Below are 17,562 nucleotides of genomic sequence, written 5' to 3' on the forward strand. Positions count from 1 at the left end.
ATCTGGTAGATGACTATCTATCATACATCCTGACCAAGTTACATCAACTCCACTGAAAGTCAAAACACCCTCCCCCGTGTTATCTACATATGACAGACTAAGCAAATCCTTACAAATCTAATCATAATTAACAACCAAACTGAATAATATTATATAATAAATTATTATAACTGTAATTATATTGATCCGTATTACATAATGTCTATATAATTTCTGAACATTTGTCCGTTTCGTGTACTTCGACACATATATGCAGGGGCAGAGACGTTTCTGTCTCTCAATACATTTCATCTCGTAAAACTCTGTGGAACTGAACTTAAAAAAGCAGCTCTGGAATGTTGACAGATTTAGCTACGGAAAAGGTCGCAGTTTCTCGAGGGTTTAACGATTACATATTTATCTTTTTCAAATTAAGTCCTTACAAAAAGCTACCTCTAGCACTTGTGCAAGCTTTTCCCTTTCCTAGCGGTAACAAGATCGCATAATTTGAAGGAGACGAAAAGTACCTAGTCACCTAAGCCTTCAATAAAGTTTTAGAGGAGTCGTCACCATCTTTCGCCCAGCATTTCTTTGGCTCAAATATCTCTTTCCAGAAAAAATAATTTCATTATTTTTCGAGATAAAGTTTACTACAAATATATTTACAATATAAAGTGCCTACATGGAGTTTGTGTTTTTAGTTTCAATGTCTCCCTTGCTCTTGCATTTCTTCATCAATGGCATGATATATCGCATCTTATTCATTATAGCTTCACGCTAAATCACTGACATCAGTTGCCGACGTGAATGAAGTAAACATTAGAGTTCGTACGATACATATCAACGTTATCTCAACAAACATTTTAGGCGCTCCGTTGCCGAGTGGTTAAGGTCGCTGACTAAAACACTTCTGCCCTCGCCGTTTTTGGTTCAAAACAACGCTGGGAGTGTATTTTTTATGTATGTGATGAAACCATCCAGTTGGCCCATGGAATGTCGGTGGTTCTATCCAGGTACCTGCCCATGATGAAACAGAATATGCCCGGAGGGGCATCTTAGGCCTTTCTCTACCTTCTTTAGCAGAACACTGCAATATAGCATATAATTTCATCGGTCTGACACAAACAAAAAGGTCAATTATTCTCAAAAGAGTTGACAGAACCTCAAAAAGAGCGCGTTCTTTTAGCCCCTTTCTCTAAAGCAGAATATTATATCAAATAAAAATTATCACAGATATTAATAGATATGGTTATTTATTTACAACTACAATGTGGAATAAAAGTACAAACTCAACAACGTTTTTTAACATATTTAAGCTGTATAACAATATGAAAACCACATGTATTGCTTGGTTGCGGCATAACATATCTATCCGTGTATTTTTTCATGCTAAAATGCACACCGCATTTTCGGCACTCTATGTAGTCAATGAAATTCTTGATGACAGATGCAGGATAAACTATTTCTCACATCCGTACATTTAAACTTATTTAACTCGTATATTTTACCTCCAAAATTACATGTAGACTAACATTTTCATTGGTCAAAAACTGGTCACGTGGTGAACCCAATATTTCTGTTGAGGATCAGGAAATTTTCATGTTGAAGTACGTTGAACCTAAGTGGTCGATAAGGCAAAATTCGAGCCGCGCCATGGGAAAGCCAACATAGTGGCTTTGCGACCAGCATGTATCCAGATCAGCCTGCGCATCCGCGCAGTCTGGTCAGGATCCATGTTGTTCGCTTTCAAAACCTATTGCAATTAGAGAAACTGTTGTCGAACAGCATGGATCCTGACCAGACTGTAATAATTCGTGCATATTATTTATTGTCATCTTATTTACTGATTCTTGTTCAGCGGAAACAACTCTTTCAGATGATACAAAAAAAAAAGAAACAGAAAAAACAAAAAACAAAACAAAAAAAAAAAAACCTGAAACAAAAAAACAAAACAGAAAAACAACAACAAAAAAACATGTCGTTTTGGGAATACTACATTAGTCATTATGTAAGAAGTAAAGTGTTTAACAACCGTTTCTACAATCACCATAACAGCAATAATAGTTACGAAGCTATTGTCATAAAACTTGCCTAAAAGTAAAGAGCGTACAACACTTCTAGGTTAATTACCCTTCTAAATAGGTAAAGTGTGTAACAATCGTTTAAACCATCACAATTACTGCAATGAAATTGTTGAAGAAGTAAACAGTTTGCAATTATTTACAGAAAGACGTAATAAATTTGAGTGTTACAAATGCAATAACAATTGCTTAAACTGTTTAAAAATGTCACAGCTATTTACACAATGAATGTAACAAATATTGCAAAACAACCAAACAGGTTCACAAATGAAAATATGACTTTCGCCTGACCGCTGACATGACCGCTAGCTTCAGATAAAGATGCTGTTGTTGTTGATGGCGGTGTCGTCGTCGTTGTTGTCGTCGTCGTTATGGTCGGTATTATGTCATCGGCGACGAACTTTGGGATATCTTCGTTTCCGACTCATTCATCGTTTGGTGTAGATCGGCAAGACGTTGTTTTACAACACAGGTCAGCCTCAACTCGAGCAACGCCCTTAATAGACGGAAAATAGTTGAAACATATGAGGGAACAAAAATGAATGCATTGTGAATTTTTCCGTAGACATGGTTTATACCATATGACGGCTTTTCAACTTTTAATTCAGGGGAAAATCCGCATGTAAGCAGCTAAAACTTTTTGCATCTCTTCAAGTTTCGTAATTAAGTAATTTCAAGTAAGATAAACGTTGTCGATCACGAGCAATTATGGTTGCTACAGTCTTCGTGAAAACCGTGTTTGAAGTTCTTCAAAATAGATAGGACACTTCATTTTTTAAGGAACAAAGTCTAGTACTTTTGGATCCTTGTGAGAACTTTTAAATTCTACTGCGCTTTCATCTATTTAAGATAAGAAGAGTGTACATTTGGGCATGCCTGGTACATATGGGTCTTGCAAGACCTGTTATCAACTCGTTATGTAAAAAGCATAGTTACAAAAAGACAAAAATGAACAATTAAACCGTCTACGCACCATTTATAATATCCAATATGTCTTTTTTGCATTGCAGGTAAAATGAAAACATTGGTGGCATCTTGAACCGACGGAATCTAAAAATATATTTCCCTGAAATTAATTTGACTTACATACCACTACTCCTGTTTTATAACAACATCTGCAAATAGCCCCCTCCTCTCCACTCTTAAAAGCTAAGCTTATTATCCATAACATGAATATACAAAGTGCGTGGAAATGGATATTTCAATCGTAATAGTCTATTATTGTTTCTAGGACACTAAACACCAAAAACTGAAAGTTAAGCCCAGTGTCTCATTCATATTGTGTCTCGTTAATACGGTATCTCATTAGTCCGACTTCCGTTATCTCTCATACATAAAGGAAGTGTTCTTTTGATTATGCAAAATATCTACACTGTGCGTGGAGGCATACTATTCATTCAATCATAAATGTACCCCAACTCTCCTGAGAGTGGATTGTAAATTGTTACTGTTTAAAAAGATCAATTAGCATGCAAAATATATATTTGTGTACACGGTAAAATGTTGAATAAATAAAAATAAATCCTACCAGAACATTTCCAATGTTTGATCTGTCAATATCTGCATGTCCCCTGTAATAAAGAATTGCATGCTGTGTACATGTAGGAAATATGATGTAATTCAACATTTGATCTTTTAATTGTGGTATCATTTTGATTTTTCAGAAACTGAACACATGGTGCCAGAACTTCAAGAATGTCAACTGCCAGTCAGGGGAAGTAACACTGTTTTTGAGTTTGACAAGGTGTTTGAAATAGCACTTATTATTGGCACTCTTGACTAGACTCGATCAAACGTAATTGATTGCGTCAAATATTCCAAAGGATTTTCTTATAGATTTGAATGATTTTGAATGTAACTGAATAAGGACAGCAGTGAACTTGCAGACGAGTGAAGATTTTACGAGCAGTTTTGATTTTTGTTAGATTTATGACCTATTTATATTGCTTGGTTATATAAATAAGACTGTTAAAATTCGGTAAGTAATGCTTGTGGTGTTTTCCAAATTTATCGATACAACAATTGTCATCAAAAGATTTTTGCATCCTTTGAGTAGTACAGTACAACTGCCCTAAATGTAACACAACTGCGAAGACTTTAATGTCTATGTTGTAACAGAGGCAAACTCCTAGCAACGATTATCTTCCCTAGCGCAACATTAATCGCTACCGTCACGTATTATATGAACGTGGAAATTCAGGTATAATCTTCTTATTTTCGATTTCACTGTTTCATATTATCACCCACATTAGCAGTAAACCTCTGAAAATACGCACAAAAAGCATTAACTGAAAATTGACTTATTCATCTATATGCGTGAACTTAGCCAGAGCAGCCAGAGTAGCCAGAGTAGCCAGAATGCAGCCCGAGTTCAGCCAGAGTAGCCAGAGTAGCCAGAGTTAAACCAGAGTAGCCAGAGTTCAGCCAGAGTTGCCAGAGGTTAGCCAGAGTAGCCATAGTTTCTAGGATTTTACATGCTCTGGCTATTCTAGTCAGCCAGAGTAGCCAGAGTAACCAGGCCCCGTGTTCACGAAACATTTTCAGTCTTAGCTGAGTTTGATTATGGAATTTTTATTATGTCATTTCTATCTAAATAGAAGATATATGATTCCTGGAAGACCAGAGAAGCCAGAACATGTTAAAATCATAGAAACTCTAACTACCATAGCCATAACAAATGAAATCCTTGTTACTCTGACTACTCTGGCTGACATGTTAAAATCCTAGAAACTCTGGCTACTTACTCTGGCTACTCCGGCTGAACTCTGTCTAGAGTACAGTAACCAGAGCAAATGAAATTCTGGCCCCGTGTTCACAAACGTTTTTCGATCTCAGCTGAGTTCGAGCTTGAAATTCTAATACCAATTTTAGAAAATCTTCAAGGTAACATTCCAACTGAAACTGACCATAAATACTGAATAGCCAGTTGAAAATAGTTATCAACTTGAAATTCAGTTTTAAACATGCTATTTAGATAGAAATGACATATCAAAAGTTCCATAATCAAACTCAGCTAAGACTGAAAATGTTTTGTGAACACGGGGCCTGGTTACTCTGGCTACTCTGGCTGACCAGGGTAGCCAGAACATGTAAAAATCCTAGAAACTCTGGCTACTCTGGCAGAACTCTGGCTACTCTGGCCAGCAAGAGTAACCAGAGTTCTGGCTACTCTGGCTGAACTCTGGCTACTCTGGCCAGCCAGAGTTACCAGGGTTCTGGCTATTCTGGCTACTCTCGCTGTACTCTGGCTGAACTCAGGCTGAACTCAGGCTGAACTCTGGCAACTCTGGCTACTCTGGCTACTCTGGCTAAGTTCACGCACATTATTCATATTGATAAAAATGTAAGTTATGGCAGAGATAAGGAGAGATCACTACGTAGGAGATTGATACAGGGGTTATTGCTCTGGATGTCTTAATGAATGAAATTCTTATTTACCTGAAAACTAAGTATCTGCCTTATGAAAGAATTTGTGTTTGAAGGTATTGTTTACAGAGGCTATGCAGCGTAATTCTACGGTCATGTAACATCTTTAATAGGCTTATATTAAGGTATTCAGAAGGGAACTATTATGAAAACATACCCCAAAGCTACCAATCTAGCTGACAGTTCTCCGGCAGAAAACGTTAGTTCAAAAGGAACGACAAGTTCCTGTAAATAAACAATTTATATAATATTTGCTCACAGTGTTAAAAGTCGTATCTTTTTATTTTTGCTTTGTGTTTGATGGGTTTAGAGTGCCACCGGTATAATTTATAACATGCAACGACATTTCCAGCTTTGATGCTGGAGGAAGACTCAATAAGCCCCACCATGGCCATTATTTCAGGCCTGGGTAGACACCTGGGTAGGACCGCAGATCTTCCGTCCGCCAGCTGGAAAATGTAGGGAAAATGCAGTATATCATGAAGGAAAACTCTGTTTCAGTACACGCTGTACTAACAAGGTCACATCATGTTGATCTGATTATGAAGAAAGCATATATGACAGGAAAAATCTCTGCTAGAAGATATATGATTCCTATTTGTTCTCCTCCTTTTATGTCAGTTTAAGAGAATTCTTTAAAATGAGTGTAGGATATGTAAATCTAAAATGGGCCTCGCTATGTTTAATACGATTGTGAACATAATTATATAGTACATTTTATTTAGAGTATATATATGTAATGTGGTTTAATGTATAGTAACAAGCTTGGCAATGGATATTACATTATACAGCACTGATGCAATGTTTTGTCTTAGTTACCAAAGTCGTGACTCGTGCCAGAAAATTTCAAGGCACGAACCGAAGGAAACTACCATTACAACAAGGCAATGGCAAAAAGCTTCTTTGCCTACCATTTGAGCTGAAAATAACGGTAAACTTCCGTTAGCACTGTCAGCTCAATCGTCATTTGACCATTCTGGATGTTCAAGTTAGCTGAGTGCATTTTCCACTGCATTCCTAAAACTCTGTCCGGGTACTCTTCGGCGACCTAATTCACAGATATTGTAAACTCGTTTAGCTATTCAGTTAAAGTTCACACAAGTTTAGAAGAAATATGTTTTACTTTTAATCTTACACGGAATTTGTAACTTAAAATGTAATGTCAAATGTCGTGCTAGATTATAATGTATAAAGGGCGTTTGCTTCGGTTGATACTGAAAACACATCAACAAACGGTATAAACTGAGATTGATAGTGTTATTCACTTAAAGCATTCGGCTTTAAATAAAACATCAAAATCATAGAAATTCATAGGGTTGGCTCTAACAGGACACCGTAAATGAGGAATACCTGTTTTTCTTATAATTTACCTGACGAATGATTCTACCGAAGCAGAAACCAGAGGTTCCTTCCTTACATGTGAGGCGGAATATGTCCCAACCTTTCTGAACAACCTTCAAGATATAACAGAACGTATGTTTTTTTTCATCTATGACAGTATAGATAAATATACTTCATTAGCGAAATATCTACATTATATTAAAAGTAACTTATTATTTCCCTCATTTCCGAGGTACAGCTGCATCTGCCAATGTGACTACATGCATGAGGTGGTCATTTGCCTAAAGTAGCCGGTCAGCTAACATTCCGAATTGTTACTTTGTTCTAATTTCAACGATTTTTTTTATGTAGCCACCTACATTTAGCAACCAGTTTATGTCGTTCACTTCGGAGATTGCTTAATACAACGTTTCTATATGTAAATATTACCCAGTGCTTCTTACCATTGAGTAATTAAAACTTCCATCGAGATAGCCGCTCTCCGCATACGCTCGTAAAAGTTTGTTAACAACGTCTTCCCTCAAATCATAAGCTACACCATGTGATGGAAGCGTAGCTGGAAGTACAGTCGTATCAGCTGAGTAGAACACAAGTCCATTCCAATGCACTGATGCCTTGAATTTACAAATAAATCATATAATTTTACATAACTAGAATGAATTTTCTGTATGGCGTTAATTGAACATTATACTATTTGCTAATTATTGATCTAAACTAAACAAATTTGAAGAGTCACTCTTCTTAGTAAAAACAAAACTTTTTTCAGTTGCTTTCTAAAATTAGTGTACTTTAGTGTTATATGATCTATAGTCTCTAATTTGCTGAAATAGCATAAAAGTTGTATTGCAGTGAATAATTTGCATCATCTTCAAAAATCAATGTGTCAAGCTAATTTTCAGAAACAAGCAGCTAAGACATAAGGTTTTCCCTTCTGCCATTACGGGACCTATCCATTCGACATTCTCAAATACCAGGTTCTGACGCAGTCCCCTGTCGGAACTTCAGGTAAGGACTATGTCGAAATTCTCAAGGATGAGGAGGCAAATTAAACTCACGGTGGCCTCTCACCAACGAGATTTCAAAAATTAAACCCATCAGCTGTCCGGATATTTTTTATCTTCGTTATTAATTTAGACCTGCCTTATGATACGTAGAAATGGTATTACTGTTGACTGTGACCTGAGTGAAGGAGTTGTCAAGCGTCAACGGAATTCCCATAATCTCAATCGGAAACGAGGCTTAAAGAAATATCACCGCTAAAGTCTATATATATATATCTTATATATGACATGTCACTTGAATGTCCTACATTTTTTAGTCTTATATAAATATGAAAAAAAATCAGTTAACTAAGATTTTAAAAGTGTTCTCCACTGAATTTAATTTTTGAGCGATATGGACACTTCGGAAGACACGTAAAGGTTGAATGTCGATATTGTTGCAACATATGTCCTACTTTTTTTTTTATTCTTATATAAATATTAAAAAAAAAAAATTCTTTCAACTAAAACTTTAAAAGCGTTCTCCACTGAATTTAATTTTTAGCGATATGGACACTTTGGAAGACACTTAAAGGTTGAATGTCGCTATTGTTGCAACGTATAAAGTGTTTTGTAGTACATATTTCTACAAAATTTAGATAAAGAAGACACGTTGAATTCGTTTCTATTAATGTTCCTCATGTCCGCGGTTATATCGTTCATTTCTTTCCTCACAAAGTCACATATCTAATGAATAGAAAATAATTGTTTAGTAAACTGAACACATTAAAGCCAGCTGCATGAAGGAAAAATGTGACACGACAAGTTAAACGAGGTCAGAAGGAAAATGATCACAAATAGTTTTAACAATTATGTATCAGTTTCGATTCCACGGAACAGATACCTATTAATATGTTTATTTGGGATTTCAAGCCTAGAGTAAGCAAACAGTCATATTCACATGGAAAATGAAAACAGTTACTTAAAGTCTGCTTCAAATCAAAAATATGTTTTACAGAATAATTCAACTGACACAACACAAATGCAAAAAGTGCTACATCATGTACAGGTAACGAGGATCTGAACTCACTAGGTGGACAGTTTTTGGCCACTTCTCATTCTCAATATTTAGTGTCATGAAGCCGACGTTTAAATCCGTTCCATCGTATAAAGGCGGAGACGGTCCTAAGGGGAAGTGTTATAATTATGAATCATATAATACATTTGCTATACTTTCCCCTGTCACATTTCTCAAAATTGCCCTTTCACTTCCATCAACGCTTGTGTGCTGAATTACTAATGTAATTACCCCTCCCTCTTACGAAAAAAATATATGTAACATCAAATAAAAGTCTAAACATATTGGTGAGATACAAGAACACAAGACACAACATTGAGCAATATTAAAATAAAAGTACACTTAAACAATACATACAGAGTCTTCCAGTGATCTTTTGATGTGGTGTTCAAAAACGCTCGAAATTATAATGAAAAGTCAACTGAATAAACTACCAGATGCTGCCGACACTCGCGAAACAAATGCTTAGGCTTATTCCAAGCCCACCAGAGTTTTCTGCTGAAAATAAAAAGAAAACGTGTTAACTTAGGAGTTGCATTTGTTACACTGAATATATTTCAATAGCTTTTAAAGTATTTTTGTTATATAGATTGTCTTGTTATAAGGATAAAGATGTAGGCTTGTATGTTCATTTTTAAGATAAAATAGATTAGAACTGTTAAATTACACGCGGAATGCGGCGTTACATTTGTCCGCGGATAACAAGAATCCTAAAGTTTAACAAAATTTTGTTGAGAAGTTAAGTATTTGCTTTAATTTTATTTCTTGTAAATTTATTCAGTCTTTTTGTCTTATAGTTTTTCAAACATAAAAGCAGATCCTCGGAAATATAAAGTTGAATAGAGTATAGGGACGCAATGACATATGAACATATTAAAAATTGACCTTGCAATTCATCATAACGTGTGTTACTTTAATGAAAATAAAGTAAAATAATACTTAGAGTCAGTGCGATGCTGAGTGATGTACGTCTCGCCTTTGCTTCCACAGAACCATCTGCGGATATAAAGCTGTGAAGAACAAAAAACGCATTTATCTACTTGTATCTATTTATTATTATAATTAAGGACATTGCCTGTGCAACGGGAAGCTAAGTATTGAGTGTTTCCGGCTACCCATCCGGTAACAGAGAGCTTGAGTTTTCTATGTTTCATAATTATCAAACGGCAACCTGCTTTGACTCGCATGACCAATCAGTCCAGAAGAGTGCTTTCTTTTTTCCTGAGGTAAGTCTCAAATGTATATACTCGGACAATGAATAATATATATATATATTGGAACAAATCGCCACTACAATATAAAAGACCAATGACGGCAACAAGTCTAGCTTTCCCAGTAAGACTAGTGTCGATGCTGCTTTATATGCACACCAAAATTATATCACATTCGTATTGGTTCAACATTTGCGTATATACTCAAATCTCTGATTTCAAAACTCAAATATCAGCTGTGACATTTTAGTCTTAATAACTGACTGGGACCAGAGAAGCTATATTTTTGTCTCTAAGAAAGTAAACGTGAGTTGAGCACTTGTGCCCGTCACGTGGCCCTATGTGAAAGTCCTATATTTTCATAAAATGTACTATGTTCACAATGTTGTCACTCACTGCTATTCCCATTTCAAACTACAACTTTAAGTCGTTTTGAAGAATAATTTTCAAGCTTATATAGAATAGCTAGAACGTTAGAAGTCAGGTATCTTCTGAACGATCATATTTGTATACCACAAAATAACATCAAAATCAAAAAGAGGTTTGCTTCACCAGATAGAACTCCCTCTCTCATTTTCCTTCTAAAGAAGTGTCGGTGGTACACCCACAATGAAATTTAAACAAACTGGCTCTTAAACTTACATCTAAGGATCTCACGAAAAAAAATTGTTCTATGAGCTCTCCTACGTTACGTGACTAAACGAGTTTAAGAATGATGTATTTGGGCGCCAGAAAGAAGCTGACAGAGTGAATAGAAAATATACCTGAACCGTCCCCACCAATCTGCTTCCACCGTTATAGAGCTAATATCACACGTCCATCTGATTTGACCGTTACTTAATAAGTTGATACCAGATGTCATATTTCCTAGGTATTGAACATGAATGCTGATATTTAAAAATAATATATCAGTAATTAACTCATGAATTAAGAAAAATATCTCATTTAGTGAATTGTTGCTGAATAAATCATTGTTCGAAGTTCAGAAGCGAAGGAATTATATCACGAGGGCGCAGCCCGAGTGATATAATAATACGCATCTGAACGACAAACAATGATTTTATAAAAAAAGAGCAAATCACTAAATGTGATATACACGATACCAAGGACTTACATCCTTGACGGCATTCATTAAATATTTGCCCGTTTTCAATTGGTTTCTTTTCCAGCGCGTCTTTATGCCGTTTAATGCTATAACGTTATAATTGTGATGTCAGAACATTGAATGGTTGTATAATAGTTCACTGTTTTCAGTCTTCTTTGTTTAATAGGAAAATGAATCAGATCGTGTTAGAATTTACAATAATACGCAAATACGACGTAAATAAATGTTGGTTTATCAATCTATGTCAGTTTTTTTGTTACTTAAATATAGAAGAAAGATAACCGTTGTATATTCTGCAATATACAAACGTTGACGCACGGGCCATTGGTAAAACATTATGAGGTCAATTATTATGTCAAATTGATGAATGGCTCTCAGTTTATTAATGCATGGATGAATGAAGTTCAGTAAGTCAAAATAATATCATGATATTCGATTTTCAATGAGCATAAACAAAGAGGCCTTCTTGTGTTTTTATGTCTGGTTTACCACGATATGTCGTACAGATGCTTTGATATTTAACGAATTCCTACGTACTTGCACACTGGACCGTAGTAAATGAATGCCTGCGAAGACCTTGCTTATTTCATAATCAAAATACATTTTGTTATATCTTTTTACATCAATGGACATAAATAATCTTAAATAGTTGTTTACATTCAAAAGTTACAGTACTTGATTGAATTTGGAGAATTGTAGAAATAAAATGTAATATTATACACTGAGAGCCTCCACGAGCCTCCAGAATCGCTCCAGAGTCCGTCAATTCTTTTGCCGATTAAGTCGCACTGCAGTGCATGTATTTCGGCTTCGTTAACTGAAATAATATTATATTGATGTAATTAAGCAAATTATACTCTAGTCTCCAACTTCAGCATTTGACTGGCTAACTTTGAGCTCAGTCGGCAAGTGACTTTGAGGCAGGTTTTCAAACATAAGAACAAGGCCTGGCACCCGATCTGGATTTTTTTCATTTTCTTTTCAGGAATCTTTCTCGGCGAACAAACGAACCAGAGTTCCTGGATTCTGAAATCCTGGATTCCAATACTAACCCGCTTCTCGCTGAAAAATTCTCATATTTAATTAAGCCCGCCCGCTTAGCTCAGTAGGGAGAGTGTTGGTCTACAGATCGCGGGGTCGCGGGTTCGATCCCCGGGCGGGGCGTATGTTCTCTGTGACGATTTGATAGAAGACATTGTGTCTGAAATCATTCGTCCTCCACCTCTGATAATTCATGTTGAGAAGTTGGCAGTTACTTGCGGAGAACAGGTTTGTACTGGTACAGAATCCAGGGACACTGGTTAGATTAACTGCCCGCCGTTACATGACTGGAATACTGTTGAAAAACGGCGTTAAACCCAAAACAAACAAACAAACATATTTAATTAAATGAGCAGGTAGAACCTTATGAGTATTGGCACTATTCAAATCGGAGAACTCTGGAAAGTACAATTAAACGTTAGAACTAGTCACCGCCTCCCTGATAATGTCAAAGCGCATACACGACGGTGGATAGCAAAATCGCGAAATATTGCAATTTGCACTTTGCTATCGTAAGCTCGCACTACATGTACCATCTCATGATTGCGAAGCGCCAGATAACAACAGCAAAGCGCGAGATCAACATGTCAAAACGCAAAATGTTCAAAACTTTGCCATCATAATCTCGCCTTTTGCTAGAGCAAGCCATGCACGAAGCGCGAGACCGTATCAGAGAGGTATGGCGCACAAAAACATGATGCCAAATATTGAGACTATGAAGGCGAAACAGCAAAATGATTTCGCGTTTTTCTATTGTGATTATTCGCTTAGCAATAGTTGCGCTTTGCCCTTCGTAATTGCATGCTTCATGCGAAGCCAGTTTTAAAAAACACGAGTCGATGGCTCTTACGGGATGTTGTAGTATAGTAAGAAAATACCGTATAGCGGGTTATTTCTTCGGGGGGATATTTCTGCATTTCTGCGGTCTCTCGGTAGAATCGCAAAAATATTTCCAGCAGAATATTCATCCAGCAAAAATTTAAAACACAAAAACAATCTGTATTTTTTTTCACCAACGTTGTTTCATGCTATGTCACCCGAGATAATTCGAAGTTCAAAACGGCATTGTCTGATAATTGAAAATTACCGTCGTCATCTAACGTAATCTAATAACCGATAATTAGGTGTGATGGTCAATCAAAGTCCTAAATGTTAATCCCTCAGAAAACGTTATTTTTTTTTGGTTGATTTTTGGTGTGTGTGTGTGTGTGTGTGTGTGTGAAATAAACAGAGTTAATTTTACTTGAGTTGTTCTTATAAATGCCTTGTGATAATCTTCCTAACTATACTTAAGTAACCTTTATACATGTGTAACCGTTATGCTGATAAACCGTAGTTTGCAGTTGTAGTTTGTAAAATTGTTGTTGGACTTATATTTTTTCAATTCACATGTTATTATATCCTACAAAGTATTCATTAAAAGCAAATCTACTTTACAGCAGTTATCGGTAATAGAGTTTATTGTGATCATGCGGGGAATTACCTCCTCCTTGGCATCGAAAACGCAAAAAAATCTCTTCCATTTTTGTGAAAACGCAGAAATTTGTTTCACAATTTTTAGGGCCAAAATGCAGAATATTTTGAACGCAGATATAACCCGCTATACGGTATGCACTATAACTTGCATTTAGAGACCACATTAGATAATGTTAACTTGAACTCTAAACACAGAAGTCTCTTACTACACCATTTCGTTCTTAAAAACATAAAACAGAACTGAAAAGGTAATGCAAGTGGTCTCTTGATAAACGTTATCTCTCGAGCAAGTTTGAATTATTTAGAGAAAATCTCTAGTATATTTCCTATCTGTGTGTCGTTGCGGAATAGAAACTCTTCCAATAAACAGAAATTCAATTGCTGAAGAAACGAAATCTCGCACAAATTCGACGAAAAAGTAAAAGGAATCTTGAACGTTTAAATGGCTTAGATATATTCTAACTGGTAAACTGTTTCAGAAAACAACATTTACTAGTAAATTGCGTTTCAGAAAGTTAAACAATGTCATGTAGTCTATAAATAATATATATAATTTTCTTATTGTTTCAAATATTAACTAACCCATCTTTAAAGTTGACTTTTTAACTGTTATACGCATACCAGCTGTAGCCTCGAGATGCTCGATTTGGGCTAAAAGGTAGACAACTACAACCAGTCTGTACACAGAGCTCATGAGCAACATTGTTCGCCCTGAAAGCAGACCAGAATGTAACAAATTAATGATTATATAATAAAGAAAGAAATTAGTAAATCGTGATCGCCGGTGTTTTTTTCATTTAAAATCCTTTTAAAACTTAATATTAAAAATAATTGGTCCTACTTTTTGTTTTGTTTTATGTTTTCTAAACAATTCGGTTTTGCGTCCCGTTTAGATATCCTTATATGGGCGAAGTCGTATAATATGTCCCTATGTTGGAACAGTAAGTTATATACTCGGTCAATAAAAATTTCTTGCGGAGACAGCGTTACGTGGAAAGGTGGAAAGTTGACTTAAACTTTTTCCTAAACTGAAACGCTATACGTGAGACTTTTTCAGTAAATTACAATATATATTACATGTAAAGTTAAATAAGATGAAAGAAAGCTCGCCTTAATATTACGCCTCATTTAAAGGCAGCGGAACTAATTGAAGCACATTTACACAAAGAGAAAGTCAGCTTTTAAAATTTCATTTTACATATGTTTATTGCTGCGACTAAATGCATTTTATTTTGGTCATCATGGTTATATTCCTGATTCGTTAATGACACGGATAATTTTAACAATAAACCCCTTTCTTTTAATATATGCGAAACTAACAAAGTAAAAGATTACATTAAAGTTAATTGTATAATGACTATATTGTACAAATTTAAAGAAAGACACTAGTCATAAATCTGGCAAAAATACAGTATCATGGTATTTTAGACAAGGAGACGGTAATTTGAGACAGATCGATTTTTAATCGGCATACACATTAATTCATGACATGCTTTGGTTTTCCAGTATGTTGCTTATTCACATATGATCTACGTTGATAATTACGTAAATATAAAATGATATTTAGTCATCTTTGTTTAGAATTGTAGCATATCTGAACGTAGCTAATTTTTCTTTAGGCAGTTTAAGTAAGGCAATTTGTCATATATTTTCGCGTTATAACTTCAGTCAATATTCTGAAGGGTATTCAACAGATAATCATTGCCGTCACTCAGATCAACGTATTTCAAGAAAATTCTCTTCTTTTATATTTTGTTCCCGTTTTGCAAGTTTTAACTTAAGCTCGGTATTTTACCAATTAAGCCGTTCAGCAACGCAACGTACACTGCACTTTGACCATTACTTTTTTCTTTATCTTTACGCCACCTCACACACAAAGCATCTATGAAACATCAACGTAGCAAGACACGAGGACTCGTAATAATCATGTCTGAAAATAGGCCCAGTATCGTCCTTTTACATACGTTGTAACTTTTACTTGGAAAGGTACAACAACATGAATGTTTAAAAAGTAAAATAGATTTACTCATATCTCCTGCGTTCTTGTTTGTTTCGACGAGGGAAAGTGAAAAGATACAGTCATTGTTTGAACCTTCAAGCTACACAACACTTAAAGTCGTAACATCCATAAAAGTCTGATTACCTTCTGCAGAATGTGGTTGATATTTCTTTTGTCTGTGGAAATCGACAAAGATTTATCATAAAAATGTTCGGTAATTTAACTAAAATCTAAGTCCATTATATCTTTTTATTTTAAATAGACCTAGATTACTCTGTGTGTGTGTGTGTGTGTGTGTTCGTGCTTGCGTGCGAGCGTATGCGTGTGCCTGTGTGAAGGGGAGAGTTTTCAGACTGATCATTTACATGACTGTATGTATGTGAGTTTATCTACTATTTATTTTAAAAGGTTCATGCTCGTCGTTTATACACTATCTCAGTTATTTACAGACGGGCGGTTGATAAGCCTTGTCCTCGTTCCCTGGATAAATTACCGACTTTTCAACTAAAGAGGCATGATCGGTTCGGGGAATTGAACTTATGACCTTCAATCAATGATAGGCTACAGTAGTTTAAAATGAGCAACTCAAATAACTCAACCACGAGTCAATCGCGTTTTACATTATGAAAGCTAAAAACGAGATACATTATTGAAAGGAAAAGTAAAAGGTACTGAAATTTAGGCAGGGCAATGCCTATATTAGAGTGTTCACGTGAGCTAAATGTAGTGTGCAATCATTTAAAATTTAAAGACGATCATTGTATCTTATTTTTTAACCGTTTTTTGGACATTTAAATCAAACTTTTATCTTGTAAAATGCTCGGCCATGTCGCCAACGTAAACAAGTTCACCGCTTTGTTGCGTTAATTTTCGAAAAAAACGTTTACTGAAAGGGCGGAGTTACCTGATAGACGAGGTCTTAAATAGCTTCCATCGATTTAAAAAAAAAGCTATGGGGCAATATTATCTGCAAACAGTAGAATGTTGCGTGTTTATACACGAAATTATTGATAATAATTCAAAAATTTGGAAAACCGACGAATGTATCAGATTTGAAATACCTTAGAACGTGAAATACCCGCCGAATGTTTAATAGAATATTACTTCATAGCTTAAAGTACGCATACTTTGGTTATGCATTATTACTTCGAATGGTTGAATATTGTAATGGCAAAAAGACACCATTTTCAACTTCCTAAATAATGTGTTATACTTCTATTTAAATGTGCATGCGAAGGAATATGAACAAAGTCTGAGTAAAGATGACATCCACTCTGTGATAGATGAAAAACCAACTTACTGAATTTTTTTCCAGTCAAAGGTCAAAACTACTATAAGTCTGAAAAAAGGACGTCTCCCACGGACAACGTCGAGTAAGAGGCAAAAGTCTCGTACGAGGTCATATGAAAACAACATCCATAACTGTTAAAATATGCTTTCGCTCTCCAGGCTTACTATACTTAAATTTTAACCAAATTAATACATTTGCACTTTCATATATTTCAGATTTAATTGCTTTTTAATTATTTTATCTTACTTTCAAATAAAAACGCAGCTGCTAGACATCGGTCGTTCTAACTTCGCGGTACATGGCACGTTTCTAACAGAAAATATCTAGTTGAATATACATGTATATGTAGAAATAGATTTTTTTTTTTAATTTTGAGGATATAGGTGGCTGAAATTCTGAAGGATGAGCCCAGGCGCATATCAACAATGACATATTGTAAAAATGGCGAAGTTACATTAAGATTGAAACTATAACATATGTCTTTATGATACTAAATCAAAATTATAGATTCATCAATAAAAAAACTTCTCGTATTGGAGTTTTCTCCTTATTTA

The 17,562-nt window shown here is 35.4% G+C and overlaps 1 protein-coding gene and 1 long non-coding RNA gene across 2 annotated transcripts in view; both read right to left on the reverse strand.

The window, feature by feature from the left end:
* Nucleotides 1-17,562, reverse strand: part of LOC123539275 (uncharacterized) — a 120,110-nt gene that overhangs the window by 19,583 nt on the left and 82,965 nt on the right. The gene's annotated exons all lie outside the window — the stretch shown is intronic.
* LOC128550787 (uncharacterized) lies at nt 6,852-9,376 on the reverse strand. Its single transcript, XR_008368443.1, has 3 exons — nt 9,243-9,376; nt 7,271-7,441; nt 6,852-6,940 (listed from the first exon to the last, which is right to left on the reverse strand). It is a non-coding gene; the product is annotated as an uncharacterized LOC128550787 (long non-coding RNA).

The sequence above is a fragment of the Mercenaria mercenaria genome, chromosome 18 (assembly GCF_021730395.1).
Source record: "Mercenaria mercenaria strain notata chromosome 18, MADL_Memer_1, whole genome shotgun sequence".
Taxonomy (NCBI): Eukaryota; Metazoa; Mollusca; class Bivalvia; order Venerida; family Veneridae; genus Mercenaria; species Mercenaria mercenaria.